Below are 20,170 nucleotides of genomic sequence, written 5' to 3'. Positions count from 1 at the left end.
CTGCCAATAACGAACAATTAGTAGGGCTATTGATTAATCACAGTTAACTCAAAAAAATTAATTGCGATTAAAAAAATGAATCATGATTAATCGAAGTTTTAATTGCACTGTTAAACAACAGAATACCAACTGAAATTTATTAAATATTTTGGATGTTTTTCTATGTTTTCGAATATATTGATTTCAATTACAACATAGAATACAAAGTGTACAGTGCTCACTTTATATTATTTTTATTACAAATATTTGCACTGTAAAAATGATAAACAAAGAAATAGTATTTTTCAATTCACCTCATGTAAGTACTGAAGTGCAATCTCTTTATCCTGAAAGTGTAACTTACAAATGTAGATTTTTTTTGTTACATAACTGCACTCAAAAAGAAAACAGTATTAAACTTTAGCACATACAAGTCCAAACACTCCTAGTTCTTCTTCAGCCAATCGCTAAGACAACCAAGTTTGTTTACATTTACGGGACATAATGCTGCCCACTTCTTATTTAAAATGTCAGCTGAAACTCAGAACAAGCATTTGCACGCACTTTTGTAGCTGGCATTGCAAGGTATTTAGGTGCCAGATATGCTAAACATTTGTATGCCCCTTCATGCTTCGGCCACCATTCCAGAGGACAGTCTTTAAAACAAAAAAATAAGTGTTAAATTTGCAACTGAACTTCTTGGGGGAGAATTATATGTCTCCTGCTCTGTTTTATGCATTCTGCCATATATTGCATGTTATAGCAGTCTCAGATGATGACCCAGCACGTTTGTTTTAAGAACACTTTCACAGAAGATTTGAAAAAATGCAAATAAAGTACCAATGTGAGATTTCTATAGATAGCTACAGCACTTGACCCAAGTTTAAGAATCTGAAGTGCCTTCCAAAATTTGAGAGGGACGAGGTGTGGAGCATGCTTTAAGAAGTCTTAAAAGAGCAACACTCCAATGAGATAACTACAGACTGAATCACTAAAAAAGAAAATCAACCTTCTATTGGGGGCATCTGACTCAGATGCTGAAAATGAACATGCATCAATGTGCACTGTTTTGGACTGCTGTTGAGCAGAACCCATCATCAGCATGGAGGCATGTCCTCTGGAATGGTGGTTGACGCATGAAAGGACATATGGATCTTTAGCACATTTGGCACGTAAATATCTTGCAGTGCCATGTGAACGCCTGTTCTCACTTTCAGGTGACATTGCAAACAAGAAGTGGGAAGCATTATCTCCTGCAAATGTAAACAAACTTGTTTGTCTGGGCGATTGGCTGAACAAAAAATAGGACTGAAGTGACTTGTAGGGGCTAAAGTTTTGCATTGTTTTATTTTTGAATGCAGTTATCTTTGTACATAATTCTACATTTGTAAGTTCAACTATCATGGTAAAGAGATTACACTACAGTACTTGTATTAGGTGAATTGAAAAATACAATTTCTTATGTTTTTTCTGTACAATATTTGTAATAAAAAATAATATAAAGTGAGCACTGTACACTTTGTATTCCGTGTGGTAATTGAATTCAATATATTTGAAAATGTAGAAAACATCCAAAAATATTGAAATAAATGGTATTCTAGTATTAACAGTATGATTAATCACGATTAATTTTTAAGCGCTTGACAGCCCTAACAATTAGTGAAGGGTAAGGGTAGGGCAGTGGTCCCCAACACGGTGCCTGTGGGTGCCATGGCGCCCACCGGGGCATCTATGTGCACCCGCGTACTGTCTGGCGGATGAGCATCCTCCGAAATGCCGCCGAGAAGCAACGTCATCCAGAAACGTCGCCGCCAAAATGACGCTGATTTTCGATGGCATTTCGGCGACAAAGCCTATGGATGCTTCTGCTTGTCGGCAGCATTTCGGTGGCGACGCCTAATGACGTTGCTGCTTCTCGGCGGGATTTCAGCGGATGCTCATCCGCCGGCCATGGTCCTCAGTGGCTCGTCGTCCGGCGCCCACCAGGCGAAAAAGGTTGGGGACCACTGGGGTAGGGTAAGGGGATTTGTGTAGCCAGATGTGTATATTTTTGTCATATTTGAACGAAATGTAAATATCTTCTGTTTCCCATATCTCCTTTATTTATCAGCTGATTTTGATAAAATTTGAAATGGAGTCAGTTTTTTCTTTTTTAGAGGCCCCTCATATTGAGAGGCCCTGAGCAGTAGCTTAGTTCGTTTATACCTTAATCCAACACTGCCAGACTGGGAGCTACAGAAACAGTGTTGTGAGGCACCCCAGGTTGCAGGGCAAGTGATGACAGAGCCACTCACTGATCTGGATTGTACCCTAGAATGTTGTACCCACATTCTCCACTCCAGCTCCCCATGTCTTCACTCTCTTCTCTTCGCTTCCTCCCTGCCAGCTGCCTCCATGCTCTCTGCCTCCCAACCTTCCGCCTCCATGTTCCCTTTCTTCACCTCTCCTCCTTCTGCCTTATCCCCAGTCGCCACTGGGCCTGGATGCCCCCAGCTTCTTCCCTTCACCCAGCCCCATAGAAAGTAGGCAAGGTGGGGAGAAGAGATGCTGCTGGCCTGTAGCTCAGTCTCCTCCCTGCCAGGTCAGGCTCCCTCTTGCTCTGCACTCAGAACCATCTGGGGCCGGGTGCGGGGCCCAGCTCAGCGATTGACTGCAGCAAGCAGTCTCAGCCATAGCATCCAGCCTGCCCAGCCGGAGCAAGAATGGCCCCTACAGGCAAGAGGCTCCAGTGCAACCCCCTCTTCCAGATGAGTGCTTCTGTTCTGGAGCTGACTGACTGACAGCTACAAAGACAGGCAGGAGTGTTCAGCTGAGTGCCACTGAGCAAAGCAGTACCAGAAATTCTCCTCTGATGCCCGCCCTGCAGCCCGTCCACCAGCCAACTGAAAATTGGAATGGGTGACAGGCATAGTGCCAGCTGTTCCTTAGTTGGTAGATTGCAGGGGCCTCCCTTGAGGTGCCTAAAATTATGCCCACGCTAGAAAGGAACATTTTTTTGTTCTGATGCTAGAGCATCATGCATATTATTGCTTGATTTGCCTGGCAGCTCCTTTTGCATGGGTTACATCATAGTATTTCAGCTCTTCTCCATATGTTATCAGCTGCTAAAAAGACTAATCTGAAAAATATCTGACACTAAAAGTATCTCCGTTAAGTGCTGAAATAGTTTAAACAGATTGCTAATTGAACCACTGACTCTCTCCTAGACAACCATTCCTAGCAAATATTCATCACATGAGCATGACATATGCTTTTATATTTCTTAAACTAAACTGTACCCCAAACAAAATAAGGACACTGCCTTGATATATGGAATCAGAATCTGATTTAAACAAGAGGCATTTATTACAGAAAACAGCTACAAACAGAGACACCAATAAATAGCCTTCCACACAGCTCCAGTCCCAGCTTTGTCTCCCTTGTTTACCAGGCACCACACCCTGCTTGGAATTCTATGTAGCACCCAGAGATATCCAGTGGCTGAATAATACACTGCATATAAACATAACATTACATGCCCAATCCTACAGGGTGCTAAGCACTCTCAGCTCCCAGTAGATCTACTCCTGACCCTATTGTGGTATGAGGACAAATGTGTCTGGAGCTCTGTGACCTAATCTGATTCTGCACCCACTGAGTTTGACTCTCACGAACAGGACCTCTCTCTCTCCCTGGCCCTCATTCATTTGTAGCTCTTGTTATCTTTCTGAACAATCTGATTTATAGTGTTGGCTCTTTCCCCAGGCTTCTGTTTCTTTTCAGTTTGTCCCACCAACCTGCATTTTAATTTTCAATCTCAGGTGTCTCCTCTCTTTTTTCCGTCTTCCCAGATCTCTCCATCCAAGTGCTGTGTGTGGCTGGCTGCTGCCTAGCCAGGAGGATCTTTTCAACCATGTTCTGTGTCTCAGATGCTGGCCTGGCAAAACAGACTAACATTCCCATTTATTTTAATAGTATAACCACAGGCCTGAATTTGGCCAAACACCTCCACCCTTCAGTCTTGTAGCCTCAGCTTCCACATCCAGCTGTCTAGGATTCATTTAAGAAGAGTGATACATTGCCACTTCATCATCAGCTCACACTGGGCTGACATAGGGAGTCCTCAGTTGGGGGATGGGCTCCCCCAGCAACCTTCTGTCAGATCAATTTGGTAGTCTGAGCTAACGTCCATTGAAAGGCAGTGGAAAGACTCCCACTGATTTCAGTGGGCTTTGGATCAGGCCCATAAGAAGAAACTAAACGTAGAGAAACAGAAAGAAGCAAGAAAAAGCCATTTGTGCTCTTGATCAGATAAAGTCCCCCTGGATATCAGGGGAATGAGAGGCTAACAAATAGGAAGACAACTGACTTCAGTCTTGACAGCCACACACAGAGGAGCCCCTCTGGGAGCCTGGGGACTTTGCCTAAACTAATCCTGCTCAGTGCCAAGTCCCTTTCTTAAACCCATTTTTCTTGCCAGATGTATGAGAATCTGACAGAAGAGACCAAGGGGGCAGATTTATTTATGTGAACTCTCCTATGTAACATTCAGGGAAAGAAACATTTCCTTTCCACTAGGGCTATCAATTAATTGTAGTTAACTCAAAAAAATTAATCGTGATTAAAATATTAATTGCAATTAATTGCACTTATAACAATAGAATAGTCATTGAAATTTATTAAATATTTTTGGATATTTTTCTACATTTTCAATATTGATTTCAATTATAACACAGAATACAAAGTGCACAGTGCTCACTTTATATTATTGTTTTTGATTACATATATATGCACTGTGTGACAAAGTCCCTCTTCTATCTTGGTGGGTCCTGCGCTTCTTGGCGGATTTGCTCACCTCAGTGATCTTCCCCTCTGGTGGAACCCACAGTCTGGATCAACTCCTCCTGTGTCTGATCAGGAGTTGGGAGGTTTGGGGGGAACCCGGGCCCACCCTCTACTCCGGGTTCCAGCCCAGGGCCCTGTGGAATGCAGCTGTCTATAGTGCCTCTTATAACAGCTGCATGACAGCTACACCTCCCTGGGCTACTTCCCCATGGCCTCCTCCAAACACCTTCTTTATCCTCACCACAGGTCCTTCCTCCTGGTGTCTGATAATGCTTGATTGTATGATCATTCCTCAATCCTCCAGAAGCACACCCTCTCAGTCTCAGCTCCTTGTGCCTCTTGCTCCCAGCGCCTCACACACACTTCTCTCCTCTGGCTCCTCCTCCTTGACTGGAGTGAGCTCCCCTTTTTATAACAGGTGCCCTGATTAGCCTGCCCTGATTGGCTGCAGGTGCTCCAATCAATGTAGCTCTCTCCAGTGCCTTCTAGAAAGTTCTTAATTGGCCCCAGGTGCCCTGATTAGCCTGCCCTGATTGGTTGCAGATGCGCCAATCAATGTAGCTCTCTCCGGTGCCTTCTAGAAAGTTCTTAATTGGTCCCAGGTGTCTTAATTACCCTGGAGCAACTGCCATTTTGGTTCCCATGGTACTAGGGATTTGCTTAGCCTGGGGCTAACATACCTGTTCCTGAGTACTTTTCTGTAGCCATCTGGCCTTGCTCCATCACAACTGTAACAATGAAACCAAAGAAATAGTATTTTTCAATTCACCTCATACAGTGTAATCTCTTTACTATAGTGTAATCTCTTTATCGTGAAAGTGTAACTTACAAATGCAGATTTTTTTTTTACATAACTGCACTCAAAAACAAAACAGTGTAAAACTTTAGAACCTAAAAGTCCACTCAGTCCTCTGGGGAGGAGCTGAGAAAGAAAAACAAAGGAAATCAGCTGTTGCCACCAGCTAATTAAACAACATGTGCACAAACCTCTTAGGACACCAAAAACCCAATCCTGTTCTTAAAAAGTAAATTTTATTAAAAACCAAAAGAAAGAAAATATATTTGGAATTTAGGCTATTGCTACTTTTAAAAAGAGCAAATAGAATAATTAAGCATCTAGAATGGTTTTCTTGAGGTCCAGCTTAATGGTTACAAGCAAAACAAAGCATTTGAGGGTTAGCACAGAGGAATCCACAAGCCAATAAGAAATAAAAGAGATAAACCTAATCACATCTTCCTAGACATTTCCTGATTTACTTACCTGTCTGGGGTTTCAAATGAGTAGTTCTAGGAATGATCTGTTGATTTCCCATACCTGGCTCAAAGCTCTTACAGCATAGCTCCAGCCCTGTCTCTCCTCTGTCCCCTCTCTCCAGAGAACAACCACAGACAGACAAAGGGGAAGGTTTTTCCCCAATTTTAAAAAGCTCTAGCCCTCCCGTTGGCTCTTTTCTTCAGGTGCCCACTCCCTTCCTTTTACCTATGGGTTTTTTTAACCCTTTACAGGTAAAGCAAGTAGAGAACAGATACTAACAGGGATTTTATAGCTAACTGGCTGCCTGGGTGTCCATAAAAGGGAGCTACGCTTCCCCCCACTTCATGTATAACATGTGAGATTTCTAAAAATAGCTCCAGCACTCAACCCAAGGTTTAAAAATCTGAAGTGCCATCCAAAATCTGAGAGGGACGAGGTGTGGAGCATGCTTTCAGAAATCTTAAAAGAGGAAAACACTCTGATGCAGAAATTACAGAACCCAAACCACCAAAAAGGAAAATCAACCTTCTGCTGTTGGCATCTGACTCAGATGATGAAAATGAACATGTGTCAGTCTGCACTGCTTTGGATCATTATCAAGCAGAACCTGTCAACATGTCCTCTGGAATGGTGGTTGAAGCATGAAGGGACATATGAATCTTTAGTGCATCTGGCACTTAAATATCTTGCAACACCAGCTACAACAGTGCCATCCGAACACCTGTTCTCACTTTCAGGTGACATTGCAAACAAGAAGCAGGCAGCATTATCTCCTGCAAATTTTAACCAACCTTGTTTGTCTGAGTGATTGGCTGACCAAGAAGTAGGACTGAGTGAACTTATAGGCTCTAAAGTTTGACATTGTTTTATTTTTGAATGCAGGTTTTTTTGTACATAATTCTACATTTGTGAGTTCAACTTTCATGATAAAGAGATTGCACTACAGTACTTGTATTAGGTGAAGTGAAAAATACTATTTCTTTTGTTTTTCATTTTTACAGTGCAAATATTTGTAATAAAAAATAAATATAAAGTGAGCACTGTACACTTTGTATTCTGTGTTGTAATTGAAATTAATATATTTGAAAATGTAGTAAACATTTAAAATATTTAAATAAATGGTATTCTATTGTTGTTTAACAGCACAATTAATCATGATTAATTTTTTTAATCGCTTGACAGCCCTAATTTCCACATATACCTTAGTTCTGGCCTAGTAAGTAGCTGTGATGAATGCAGAAATATTTGTTCTGTCTTCTTTAATTCCCTTCCAGTATATGCCTCTCTGACTTTTGTTGCATGCCACAGCTGCACTTTTCAGTGCAGATGGCACCAAAGACTGGGGAAATGTATTACAGCTCTTTTACTGAGCAGGTGGGCGGTTTGGGAGAAAAGTAGCTTAGCGGGTGTGTTGAATCTTTTCTTCCCAAAGTCCCTATGCTTGGGAACAGCTTGCCTGGCCAAATGCAGATCTCTGCCTCTATAGGGCACGTCCTCAAGTGGGGAAAGTCAGCATAATCAGTGGAGCTATGATTTACCAGGGCTGAGGCTCTGATCCAATATTCTCTTAGTCACTGTTCTAGGGACCTTTTCCTTCTCTCATTTCTTTTATTTGAATTTTATTTTACCTCTTACCCTCATCAGCGGATATCAATTTATGTCTGCCATGTCATCTCTTTCTTTCCATTTTTAAACCCGAGTAGCACTCACTGGTGTAGACTAGCATTAAAAAGATGAATAAATTGAAAAAAATCCCATAAATTGCAGTGAGCTCCCTACTTTCTCTTAGTTCCTATAGCAACCCCTCCAAATGTCCATAAAACCTGAGCTCTGAAGCACAGGTCTATGAAGAGTTAGTGCAGGCAAGTAAGTAACCTGCTTGGCTTTTGGCTTGTTTAATCTATTTTTCACAAGCAGCTCTTTCATCTCACTTCTGATTAAGTAGGATCCAGAATGCAGCAGGGTTCTAGCCGCTGTTATTTTTAACAAGAAGCCTGCCAATGATAAAGATTAGAAGTCAAGATGAAAAAGAATAAAAAGGGAAATGTTCTTATTCATTGAACTGTGTCTCTAAAGCCTGAAATGTATATTGCATAGTGAGAAAGCCTTAGCACTATAGTTTTAATATATGCACAGAGCTAAAACAGGTAGGGTAGTTTGGACTGACAAGATCATATTTAACGCAATGTTCTAGGGCACAAGACCAAAGGACCACCAAAAAAGTAAGTCATCTTCCTTAAATGCATAGGCTGGAGTGTCTTGTTGTCAAATATAAAATAGATAGTAGATATAAATATAGCTGACATTGCTTGCCAGCCAGAAAGCACTAGCTTTTTTAATCGGGAGATGGGTCTAAACTGACCCTTTCCCATAAACTTTTTGGTTTTGTTGAACTGGCATTTTCCAAAAGAAATGCATTTCATCAGAAAACTCCTGACCAGCCCAACTTACGATCTAAATAGATAGAGTAGGAAGGGGAACAGACACAGAAAGCTGAAACGAATTCCCAGGGTTCCTCAGCAAGTCAACATCAGAGCTGGAAAGAGAAGTCAGGTCGCCTGAGTCTCAGGGTACATCTACCTGGCAGCCGAGGGTGTGAATGGCAGCTCATGCAGATGTACCTGTGCAAGCTGTACTCTAGGTAGCTCGCTAAAGTTAGAAGTGAAGCTGCTGCAGTGTAGGCTTCAGCACTGGCTGAACAAGAGAGGACATACAGAGGGGGCAGGAGGTCTTATGTAGTCTGCACTGAAGCCTGGGCCATGGTGCCTCACTTCTATTTTTAGCATATTAGCTAGAGCGCAGCTAGGGCGGGTTTGTCTGCATGAGCTGCCCATTCACACTCCCGGCTGGAACATAGACAGACCCTTAGTCCAACTCCCAGTCCACTGGGCAACACTGCTACTCCTGTCTTCGCAGTATGCCAGGAAAGGCCAGTGTGTTTGAAAGTGTCATGGTATGTGTGGAGAGCCATTGTCATTTTCCCTTTCTGTTTGTCACAGAGAACTATGCACTGCCAACAAGAAGGCAACCCCCCTTCACTCCCCTGGAACTGTAATGGAGTCTATACCTATTGATTGAATAGCACTGGCAGTCACTACTCATTTCATGCCGCTTAACCTCCAATCCACCTCACACTGCGGTAAGCTCTAAACGAGCTGCTTTCTAACACGTTGACACAATTGCTTGAAATGGAAGAGTAAATACAGTTTGTTTTTTCAGCCTTACTCTGTTGCTTTATTGACTGGGAGAATTTAGGAGCACTGCTGCTTTTTGTCCCTTGTAATTGAAATTGTTTGCTAGGCAGGTGCTCTTGTTAACCAGATAGTGCAGGGGAAAATGATTGTGGGTTGCAGCCTCGTTTGGAGCTGCTTTCTGTGGAATAGAGATAGCTGTACTCAGGTCCATGTTAAGCCAAGCCGAGGCTCTATTACCCCCACCCCCCCAAGGCTACCCACACAAGAGCCATCTACTGGGTTGGTGGGAACCCAGGACGACTACTCGTGGGGCAGGCTGTGCCTCTTCCATCCTCCTCACCTCAGACAACTGCTTTGTGTCTTCAGGCTGGGCTCAGGTCCAGCCTGGAGGAGGGAGGACTCAGCAAGTTCTGGCCATGGCCAGGGAGGTGGCTCCACTCAGACTGAGGGGAAGCTGAGTGGGACAACGGCACCTGCATCCCCTCCCCTTCGTACGGAGTAGGCCAAGGGGGGCACTGGTGGTAGCTAGCCTGAGGGAGGGCACTGGGCTGTGTGTGGGCATGGGGGGGGGGGGAAGGTGGACTGTTTGTCTGGAGCACTGGAATTTGAGGGGGGGTAGAGTTGGGGGGGGCTGTGCAGTAGCTAGATAGCCTCTGTGGCACCCCTGTCTGTGGCGGGGGAGTGTGAACGGAAAACACACTAGCTCACCTTGCTCTCACTTTCCGGACCCTGCCTGAGTAAGACCCATTCTGCAACACAGGGCCAAGGAGGCTTTGGGTAACACATAGGGGACTGGTGCTGCACTCGGACTGGCAACCAGCCCCACTGAGAGTGTATTTGCTTTGAAACATACAGCAGTGGTCTGGTCAGTACTAACAATTTTCGTGCAGGTCTGGCAGCATCCTGAAAGCCTGTCCCTGTGAAGGAAGAGTGAGATGAAAACACAATAGTAGAAACTTTCAGAAGTGCCTAATGATTTGAGATACCTTAATTCTAAGTCTTCAACTTAAGACTACCTGAAGAGATTGGAAAAGCAGAGCACCCACCCACCCTCTGGAAATCAGCTTTCTGAAGCACAGTACACATAGTCACTAGTCACCTCAGAAAATCTACACCAACATTTGTTTATTGCTTTTTGCAATCAAGATCACTGACTTCTTCAGTGGAAGGAGGTGACCTCTGAGGAGAAGGTTCTTTAGCTCTTTATGTTTTATTCAAAATTAAAATCTCTCAAGGTAAATTCTATTTTTAATAATGATCATTCACTAAAACTTCCTTTACTCAAGGTCTCCTGGAGGGCTCGCCTGACAGTTACATACTTGATGTTTCTTCCGCTCTTCCTGTGCCAATATTCTGAATGGCTGCTGCTTAGTCAGAATGACAGACGAAGTCGGGTGAATCAGTATGCTGTATACCATGTCATTTCTCTTAACGAGCACCAAGATATCTTTAAAAGCACTTTACAGAAACTGTAAGTATGTTTTTATCTCAAAAGAAGTTTATACACGTCACATTTGGAAATGTGGCTTATTTGAAAAATGTAAAAATACAGCTCTAAAACATTTGTCAAGTTGTACTCTCTCAGCTTGCTTGGTAGAAGGACAGTTCTTCAAGCTGAAAGTACCATGTTTAACATTTTCACAGAGCAAATAAAGAGTTCAGAAGAATCTGAGCTAGATGTATAAACTATAGCTTTCCACTGCCTTTTAATAGTCATTAGAATAATAGAATAATAGAATATCAGGGTTGGAAGGGACCTCAGGAGGTCATCTAGTCCAATCCCCTGCTCAAAGCAGGATCAACACCAACTAAATCATCCCAGCCAGGGCTGTGTCAAGCCGGGCCTTAAAAACCTCTAAGGAAGGAGATTCCACCACCTCCCTAGATAACCTATTCCATTGATTTACCACCCTCCTAGTGAAAAAGTGTTTCCTAATATCCAACCTAGACCTCCCCCACTGCAACTTGAGACCATTGCTCCTTGTTCTGTCATCTGCCGCCACTGAGAACAGCCGAGCTCCATCCTGTTTGGAACCCCCCTTCTGGTAGTTGAAGGCTGCTATCAAATCCCCCCTAATTCTTCTCTTCTGCACACTAAACAATCCCAGTTCCCTCAGTCTGTCCTCGTAAGTCATGTGCCCCAGCCCCTAATCATTTCCGTTGCCCTCCACTGGACTCTCTCCAATTTGTCCACATCCTTTCTGTAGTGGGGGCCCCAAAACTGGACGCAATACTCCAGATGTGGCCTCACCAGTGCCCAATAGTGGGGAATAATCACTTCCCTCGATCTGCTGGCAATGCTCCTACTAATACAGCCCCATATGCCCTTAGCCTTCTTGGCAACAAGGGCACACTGCTGACTCATATCCAGCTTCTCATCCACTGTAACCCCCAGGTCCTTTTCTGCAGAACTGCTGCTTAGCCAGTCAGTCCCCAGCCTATGGCAGTGATGGGATTCTTCCGTCCTAAGTGCAGGACTCTGTACTTGTCCTCGTTGAACTTCATCAGATTTCTTTTGGCCCAATGCTCCCATTTGTCTAGGTCACTCTGGACCTACCCTCCAGCATATCTACTGCTCCCCCCAGCTTAGTGTCATCTGCAAACTTGCTGAGGGTGTAACCCATCCCATCAGCCAGATCATTAATAAAGATGTTGAACAAAATTGGCCCCAAGACCAACCCCTGGGGCACTGCCAACTAGATATCGAGCTGTTGATCACTACCCATTGAGCCCAACAATCTAGCCAGCTTTCTATCTACCTTATAGTCCATTTGTCCAATCCAAGAGGTAAGAATAGCTCTTACAGTGATATTCCTTTTTTTTCAGAGCAAGTCTAAACTAGGCACATTTAAATGTCAAGAAATGCTTTAAAAATAGCAACATTAGTATTCAGTAACTCACACTTTTGTGGGTAAACATGAAGATATGGGATTTTGGTGAAAGCATCCTCCCATCCCAAGTAAATATGATTAAACAAATATTTTGTTGAGGTAGATGAAAGTTGAAACAGAGAGCAGAAAAAGCATTCACCATGCAGACATATTCCTTTTGCGGCTATTCTTTGAAATGGGTTATCAGATACTTCACAGCCATCTTTATCAGAGCCCTTTGGAGCACTCTGAAATTCAGCAGCTGCAGAAGGAAAGCAGAGTATTACTCTGCATGCTTGATAGCTGAGTCATAACCACTCTGCTCCCATAGGCCACAAGACATTATATTCAATGCATGTAAGGCAGCAGTGCTGTTTCTATATGCGCCTCAAGCTAATGGGTAGGGAGGGGGAAAGTCACTGTATGAACCAAGCACAGACCATTCTTAAGCTGACACACAATACATTTTGGTTTAACGCTTTTCACATGGCCAAGAAAGACCCCTAGGTGCACTGGTTCATTCCTGGTAATGAACTTTGACTGTAACAAGGTTTGCTGCAGTGTTGAGGCATCACTAACACTATTAATGTAAGTGGCAATAATCATTTCCTTTGTACTTCCTCGCCCTAGCATGACTAATTGGTATCAACAGAAACAGCTCCATTCAGGGCCTTGCCTGCCCCAGCAGCTTTGAGAGCAAATATGGAAATGCTGATTATCTAAGGAGAGCACAAAATGTTGATCTGCAGAAGGAATTGTGTTTAGATAGAGGCTAATCCTCATACACAAATGAGCACATTAATTACAGAATGCATTTTGCTGCAGGGCAAGTTGTCTTTTGACCTTTGAAAAATGGAGTAGCTATGTTTCTACTGTATGGGAAGATAACGGTTTTGTGTATTGAAACTGATTAGCCCCGTTTGCATCCATGAATAAGGGGAGTGACTTTTGCTCAGGGCAGACACAGCAGTATTACTACTTTGTCAGCAGGAAGCTAGCTGCTATTGATTCATTTCCCCCCTTAAGTTGGAGTTTCTTTCTGCTGATTCCTTGGTAGCTGTTGGAAGATAACACTTTTGGTGTTGTTTTTTGGTACATTTAGTTTTCTGATTTCTTATGGGATTGAAAGTTTTCATGTGAAAATGAAGTGGGACAGCGCTTTAGCTACTCCAAGAGTGAGAGTCGGCATGAGCGTTACAGGCCATTTGTACTCAAGATACATATCAGCCAGACATAGTTTAGGATGACCTACCGGTTAGAGCACAGGACTAGAAGTCAGTAATATCATTCAGTCCCAAATCAATCAAGTTTTCAGAGAAAGCTGGCACTGGCCACGGATTCTTGTGGTGTCAAAAAAGCTATAAAAAAACTATGGGTGAAAAGCTTAACCAGCCCTAATGATTCCTACATTACAGTTGGTGTGGAAGTGTCATGGCCTCCTCTTTCAAACCAGGGTGCCTGAAATTAGACTCCTTAAATCCATATGTAGGCACCTAAATAGAAAAGTGGTCTCATTGTCAGGAGTGCTGAGCAATCCCAGCTCCCGCTGGAATTAATGTCAGAACACATCTGTTTAGGTGATTTACTTTAGGTACCAGGGTTAGAAAGTTTTCTGATAATGTTTGCAGAGATCATAGGATGGAAAGGACCATATCTCCCATCGACCCAGCAAGGTGTGGACACCGCAGTAAATTGACCTAGGCTATGTCGACTTCACGTAGCTGGAGTAGCGTAATTTAGATTGACTTACTGTGGCGGTGTAGCCATAGTGCAAGTGTCATGTTTGGTCTTAAATGAGTAGCAATATTATTTGGTCATGTTGCAAGGAAGAGGACGACATCTCTATCATGCAGCTCTCCTGCACATGTGAACCTACTACAGTTGCTTAGGGGCAAACACAAGAACACTGCAGTGCAGTTATGCTGGTGAGCCAATAGATGATTTTTCAATTAAATGAAGTCATAAATTTCATAATCCGCTAACCCTTTGATAACTTGCCAGACAGCAATTTCCGAAAAATGGTGAGTGCAGCAGCCAGAGGCCTAGAATGGAAACAGTCATTGTTTATGAGAGGCACGCAAATGTTCAAATCCAGGCCAGGCTGTAAAACACAGCCAAATAAATGAAGGAGTGGAGTGTAGAGTGACCTTGAAATCTAAATTAACTTGTGCTAATTGGATTTAAGTGATTGTAATTTCCAATTTGGAGTTTGTAAAGCTGGTTTCTACTAGTCAGCCCCCCTCTAGACGACCGTGTTCTCTTGTAATTAAAGTAAGAGGGACTCTCTTCTGGTAGTTCAATCAACTAGATTACAGGCACTGAGTTAGTACCACAGCAACCAAGCCACTGAATCCATAGATTTACAGCCATCCTTAGAAACAAGTTCGCTGTGGCCAGGCCAGCTCTTGTGCTAAAGTTTTATAGCACTTATCACTTGATTTTATGGGCCATTAGAGATCATAGAAATATTGCACGAATGAAATATTGATCCCCTTTGGCTCCTCTTTTCCTTTTGGGAGAACTGTTGGCCAGCTGGTGGCCACCTGAGAGGCGTTACTTCCTTGCTAAGGCTTCCGATTACATGTGACACCTCCAGCATACACATGTAGGACTACACACTTAGTGTGGGATTTTGGCCAGCAGTCAGCACTGGCCTAGCTCTGCTCCATTGAAGTCAATGGGCTTTGTTTTTCCATTCATTTCAGTGGCAGCCAATGTGGAGTTCTTTTGAAAATCCCACCCAACGCCTATACATGTCTGTTCCACATGCCCCTACCACTTCCTGTGGCAGCTGGCATCCTGGCTGCCTGGCAGGCCCTGCTTTTCCAGCTGGCTGCACTAGTGACACTCAACCAGCTACTCTGCTGATATTAGGCATCCAGCATACATGTCTGAGAGCACCTCAGAAAGATCAGTGTGTGGGTGAGTTCCTGGTGAGAAGGCCTTGCCTGGTCAGTGCATCACATTAGGTGTCATGCTCATTCTAACCAGTAGTGTGGTCCTCAACATTTTCCATGCAGCTGTTTTCTGCCCCCTCCTCCCCCAAACCCACCTAGCTGGTGCCACCTGCCATTTATCCATGTGGGAAGGGCAGGGTGGTCATGACCCCTTGACACCGCTTTGTGGTTCCCCCCCAGAGGTTGTGACCCCCAGATTGAAAACCCAGGCAGAGTCCACCCTCCTACTGCATACTGCTCATTGTGTGGTGAGGGGGGGTCACTCATTTCCAGCCTCTGACATTTCACTTTGGCTGCTCAGGTTGCAGAGTTGGGGATTTGAAAAAGGCCTTTTTATTTGCCCAGAACAGCAATTTGTTATGCCAGCTGACACCCACCGTGGTATGTCCTGCGCTTACTTAAACCATATGCTCTGAACGGAGGCTCTGGCTGTGTGTAGTAGACGATATAATTAGCTTGACACCCGGCAGCATTAAGAAGTTAAGGGTGTGTTGGCATTTTCATGGCAGGCTCCGTGAATAGAGGTGTCTAGCCCAGCAGCTGAGTGTCTCTGCAGGCTGAGGACCGGCATGTAAAGCTGCAGTGCATTCTCAGAGAGCGCTTCCTGAGTTCCATTTTACCAAATTGTTACCAACCCTGGGTTAGTTTGTCGGAGGTATGCTAGTTTAGCTCTGGGGAAGAGCAGGAACAAAACAGCATTACAATCTGGCTGCTTGCTCCCTGACCTGCTCCAGTCAAGGAGCTATTCTGAGCCAGCCCTCTCCCTGGTGCAGATGACTCCCCCCATTCCACACTGGCTGGCCTGTTGTTGTAGCTGGATGGGGGAAGAGTCAAGCAGCCACCCAGTCCTTGCTCACTTGGGGGGGAAAGGAGCAAGGGGCCCAATTTGTAGCCACATCATTCCTTACTGCTATTTAGCGTGCATTGCACATCAGATCTATGTACTTTCTGTATTGCTGTACAGGTCAGAAACCTGAGCGCCCCCATTGGCAGATGTGGGGTGGCTGGCGGCATTCCATATGTGTTGGCAGTGCCAAGCCTAAAGTGGTTTGACCTAGTGTGAAATGTCTCACTCTCGCAGAGATCTGGCCTTCCTTCAGGTGCTCATAATAGTCCGTGGTGGTGTTGCATCATCTTTGGCCACATCACCAGGATGGAAAACACTGCAACACATCATGCTCTCAAATGCTCCATCGACATGAGACGGGGTGCACGTCCTGCCCCCTACCTGGCGGCCCCTGTGGGGCCACTCCAGAGATTTGTGGATTGGCAGGCTTGACCCAGGCCTGGGAATTTTGCTACACGATGCCTGGTGCGACGCCATCAACCGTGGTCACTCTGGCTGGCACAACAGCCTTCAGTCGACTATGCACGTTTGACGTTTGCACACCAGGAAACCAGTACATCCAACAGTCTGCAGCAAAAGCAATCAGTGGGGTAGTCAGCATTCCTCCCAGGCACTTTTTTTTGCATGTTCCATAACTTGGTTCCAAATCAGTAATGATTTAATTAGTAATTAACAGTAAGTGTATTACCTGCCATCTGATCAATGTTCAGCCATGGAACAACTCTTTGTCACAGCTTCTATACTATCAGAAGACCTGTCTTTGCTCAGGGACGTTCTTAGCAAATTCTTCCAGTGTTTTCCTCTGATTTCCCCATGCAGCCCACTCTATACAGGGAAGTCCCTTGCTATCCGTAAAGGGAGTTAACTGGGTGGGAGGAGGGACAACATTTGCCATTAACGTTAACGTTTTTACTTAAAAACAAAGCCAAGGAAGAGGCAAAGCTGCCACCCCACAGCCTAGCAGCATGGATGGAAAGCGTTAGGGTGACCCTGCTGAAGTAAATGAACGTTTCCCATTGACTTTGATGGGGGGGGCCAGGATTTTACCCTCAGAGTAAATGAGGATCGGCTTCAAAATCCCCTTTGCACCATGCTGTCAGTGTGAAAAGGCTGCACTGTGGGCATCTATACTCACTTTGAGGCCCCTGTACACTGTGAGCGTGGCGAAAGGAAGCCTTCATGTAAATGAGATTCTGGAACCTGATTCATAATGCATAAGCACGGAGGGACAGCGCTAATGATGCCGAGCAATTCTGGCATCTCCTAACTTTAATGTGCTTGACAGTGCAACCTCAATAATGATGCAGTTTTGCTGTGTGACCCAGATTAGCTAGAGATAACATTCATCTGGGGGGAGGATCGCGGTGGGCGGGGGGGGGGGAAGTGAAACCTCATAGAAGCTGGTGGTGTGATTGACGCCCTTCTTTCAGGCTACATGTACCCAAGTAGCTGAAGCAGTAGGAGCCACCACCCAAAACACAGGCACATGGCAAGGCGACTGATGTAGCAAAGGCTGGGGCTAGGGCCTTGATTGGGGGAGCTGTGTGTGTGAGAGAAGCAGCAGAAACAAAGAAGCAAAGAAGCCTCGGATGCAGACAGAGAAGCCCTAGTAGTAGGACCCAGAGAAAAAGGCTAAGAGAGCTCTTGGGCTGAGTGCTGGCTGAAAGAGGCTTGGAACTATGAGCAAAGAAACTCTCCCCTGTTGTTTGATTCCTGTTGGGATCCAGGAAACAGGACTTTGTAACTTATGTATAAATAAACAAGATTGCATCAATGAACTACCTGATTCCATTAGGAGGAGAAAATGATTATACGAAACAACCTGCTAACTCCCCTCCCCACCAAACTGGCCAGCGGTTCAGGTGACAAGGGGATAACATTATTCGCTCGTTAGTGAATGCTATGGTTAAGGCTGCAACACTTACGGTTTTTTAAATTTTTTTTTCCATTTGTTCATTACTTTTCACCCATCTGGATGATATTTTCCCATACTTGGTTTGGAGCCAAAAAGTGTTTTTATTTTTAAAGTTAAAGCAAAATCCCTCCTTCCATTATTTAGGCAGATTAAGATGGAACAAACATGCATTTTCCTGTTTTGTTTTTTTTAAAAACTTTTTTTTGAGTGAGTGTGAGGGAGAGAGAGAGGCCTCTTCCCAAAACAGCTGAAGTTTGAAACATGAAACTTGGCCTCTGATTGATTCCCCAGTCAGGCGAGGGGCCTGTGGGGGTTGTTTTCTTTTGTTTTTTTTTTAAATATATTTGTTTTTGAGTTAACATTTGCAAATCACAAACATAGCAGGAAATGTTAAGTTGGAAGGTGTGTGCCTGCCAGCCCATAGAACAGAGCAAGGTACTGGCAGAGCTTCTGGGACAATCTGCCCCCAAGCCTTGGCAAGGCAGCAGGCCTCCCACACCACATTCAGGGGCAAGAGCCATGGGGTCCCACTAGAGGCAGAGCCATTGCTCTTATCCTCAAATCCTTGCAGCACAGCGAGGCAAAGGATGCAAGGCTACACCCCTTGCATGTCAGCACTGAATTCCATCCCCACACTGGTGCTACTAGAAATGGACTGGGTCTCTTTGCCCTTCGAGGCAGACCAGGAGTCACCCGTAAGGAGTGATGCATCATGCAGGCACAGCAACGTGCACTTAAAACTCAACAATACGGATTCAGCGGTTGAGCAACAGATGACCCCGTCCTCCTAGCCTGGACCCCTCAGACCCACTGAGCCTCATTGTCCTCAGCCCCAGTGTTATTCTCATTGGGCTTGGTAATGGGGTTCACTCACCTCTCGTGAGTGCCCCCTTGACTGAGTGGCCGTACCTGCACACCCTGTCTCCGATTGTCTCCAGAGAGGGAGCCCTGGGGCGCTGCTCTATCCCAGAGATGGGACAATGTCTTCACCCTCTTGGGGCTTCCTGGCTAGAGCTCTCCAGCTGGGCACTATGGTTCAGTTCCCTCTCCAGGGTGCCTCAATGTCCAGGCCACTGTCCCCTCAGTGGCTAATGGGGAGTGAGGGGGACCCGGGCCTGCCCACTACTCCAGATCTCAGCCCAGGGACCATGTAGAGAGCAGCCGGCTATTGTGTCCCTTTAACTATGTCACACAGATTCTCTAATTCCTTGGGCCACTTCCCCGCAGTGTTTTCACCCTTAGCTCAGGGCCTTGTACTAATGGAGTCCCAGCAACCAATTCAGGGCTCCTCGCTGTCCCTGGCTTCTAGTAGCTCTGCCCTATCTGGGGCTCCACAGCTCCAACAAGGAACTGAACTCCCTCTAGCCCTGCAGCTCTTCTTATATTAGGCTGCTTGGCCCTGATTGGCTGTGTCCCACACAGTCATTCTAGGCAGCTTGGAGGACCCTCTCCACTGCCCTTTTTTGGGGCGGGATGTGGCAGGGCCACAAGACCTCCAGCAGGGGGCCTCAGAGGGTCTGGTATACCCTGTCACAGGATCACACACCCTGTTCCCAGGTGCTTGGCCTTTGGAGTAAACCAGTGTATTGCAAGGACCTTGCTAGCTGAGTGGGGGCTTTGCTCCCAAGACTCAGCTGGGGCCTGTCCTCCCTGACTAGAGGAGGACATCTTCTGTCAGAGATGATTGGCCCTGGCCATCAGGGCCGGCTCCAGACCCCAGCGCTCCAAGCGCACGCTTGGGGCGGCATTTTGCCGGCAGGGTGGCAGGCGGCTCCGGCGGACCTTCCGCAGTCATACCTGCGGGAGGTCCACTGGAGCCGCGGGACCAGCGTGCCCTCTGCAGGCATGTCTGCAAGAGGTCCCCTGGAGCCACGGGACCGGCGACCGGCAGAGCGCCCCCTGCGGCTCCGCCCTGCTTGGGGCAGCCAAATTCCTAGAGCCGCCCCTGCTGGCCATGATGCAGAGCTACACTGAGGCCCCTGTGATGTGTTCCCCATTAGGGGTACGTGTGTGAATGGTGCAGTGGAGGAAATGACCATGGGGCACTGAAAATAACTGCCCAAGTGGGAAATGAAGTAAATAATTTGCAAAATAATCCGGTCATGCTCCGTTCAGGTCCCACCATGTCAATGTCAGTGAAGGAACCTGGAGCAGGAGCTGTGCTGCATATTCAGGACTCGGTAACGCCTCTCCAGGAATGGTGTTGAACTGCTGCAGCAGGAGAAATACTAATTTAGCACAATGGGGTCATGTAGGAGGAGGGATGATTACAGCTTTAAACAGTCACTCCTCCCAGTGCACGTATCCCTGCCTAGCCTCACTCATAAAC

At 45.4% G+C, this 20,170-nt stretch overlaps 1 long non-coding RNA gene across 2 annotated transcripts; it reads left to right on the top strand.

Annotated features, from left to right (window-relative positions):
- The first annotated feature begins 10,203 nt into the window (after window positions 1–10,203).
- LOC120408734 lies at window positions 10,204–17,618 on the top strand. Of its 2 annotated transcripts, none has more exons than XR_005600925.1 (3): window positions 10,204–10,442; window positions 10,539–10,723; window positions 17,357–17,618. It is a non-coding gene; the product is annotated as an uncharacterized LOC120408734 (long non-coding RNA). The 2 variants fall into 2 exon arrangements; XR_005600926.1 differs by lacking the exon at window positions 17,357–17,618 and adding an exon at window positions 16,044–16,314.
- The last annotated feature ends 2,552 nt before the right edge of the window (window positions 17,619–20,170 follow it).

Source organism: Mauremys reevesii, linkage group 6 (genome assembly GCF_016161935.1).
Source record: "Mauremys reevesii isolate NIE-2019 linkage group 6, ASM1616193v1, whole genome shotgun sequence".
Classification (NCBI taxonomy): domain Eukaryota; kingdom Metazoa; phylum Chordata; order Testudines; family Geoemydidae; genus Mauremys; species Mauremys reevesii.
The sequence above is the reverse complement of the archived record's forward strand: the minus strand, read 5'-3'. Positions and strand labels throughout refer to the sequence as shown.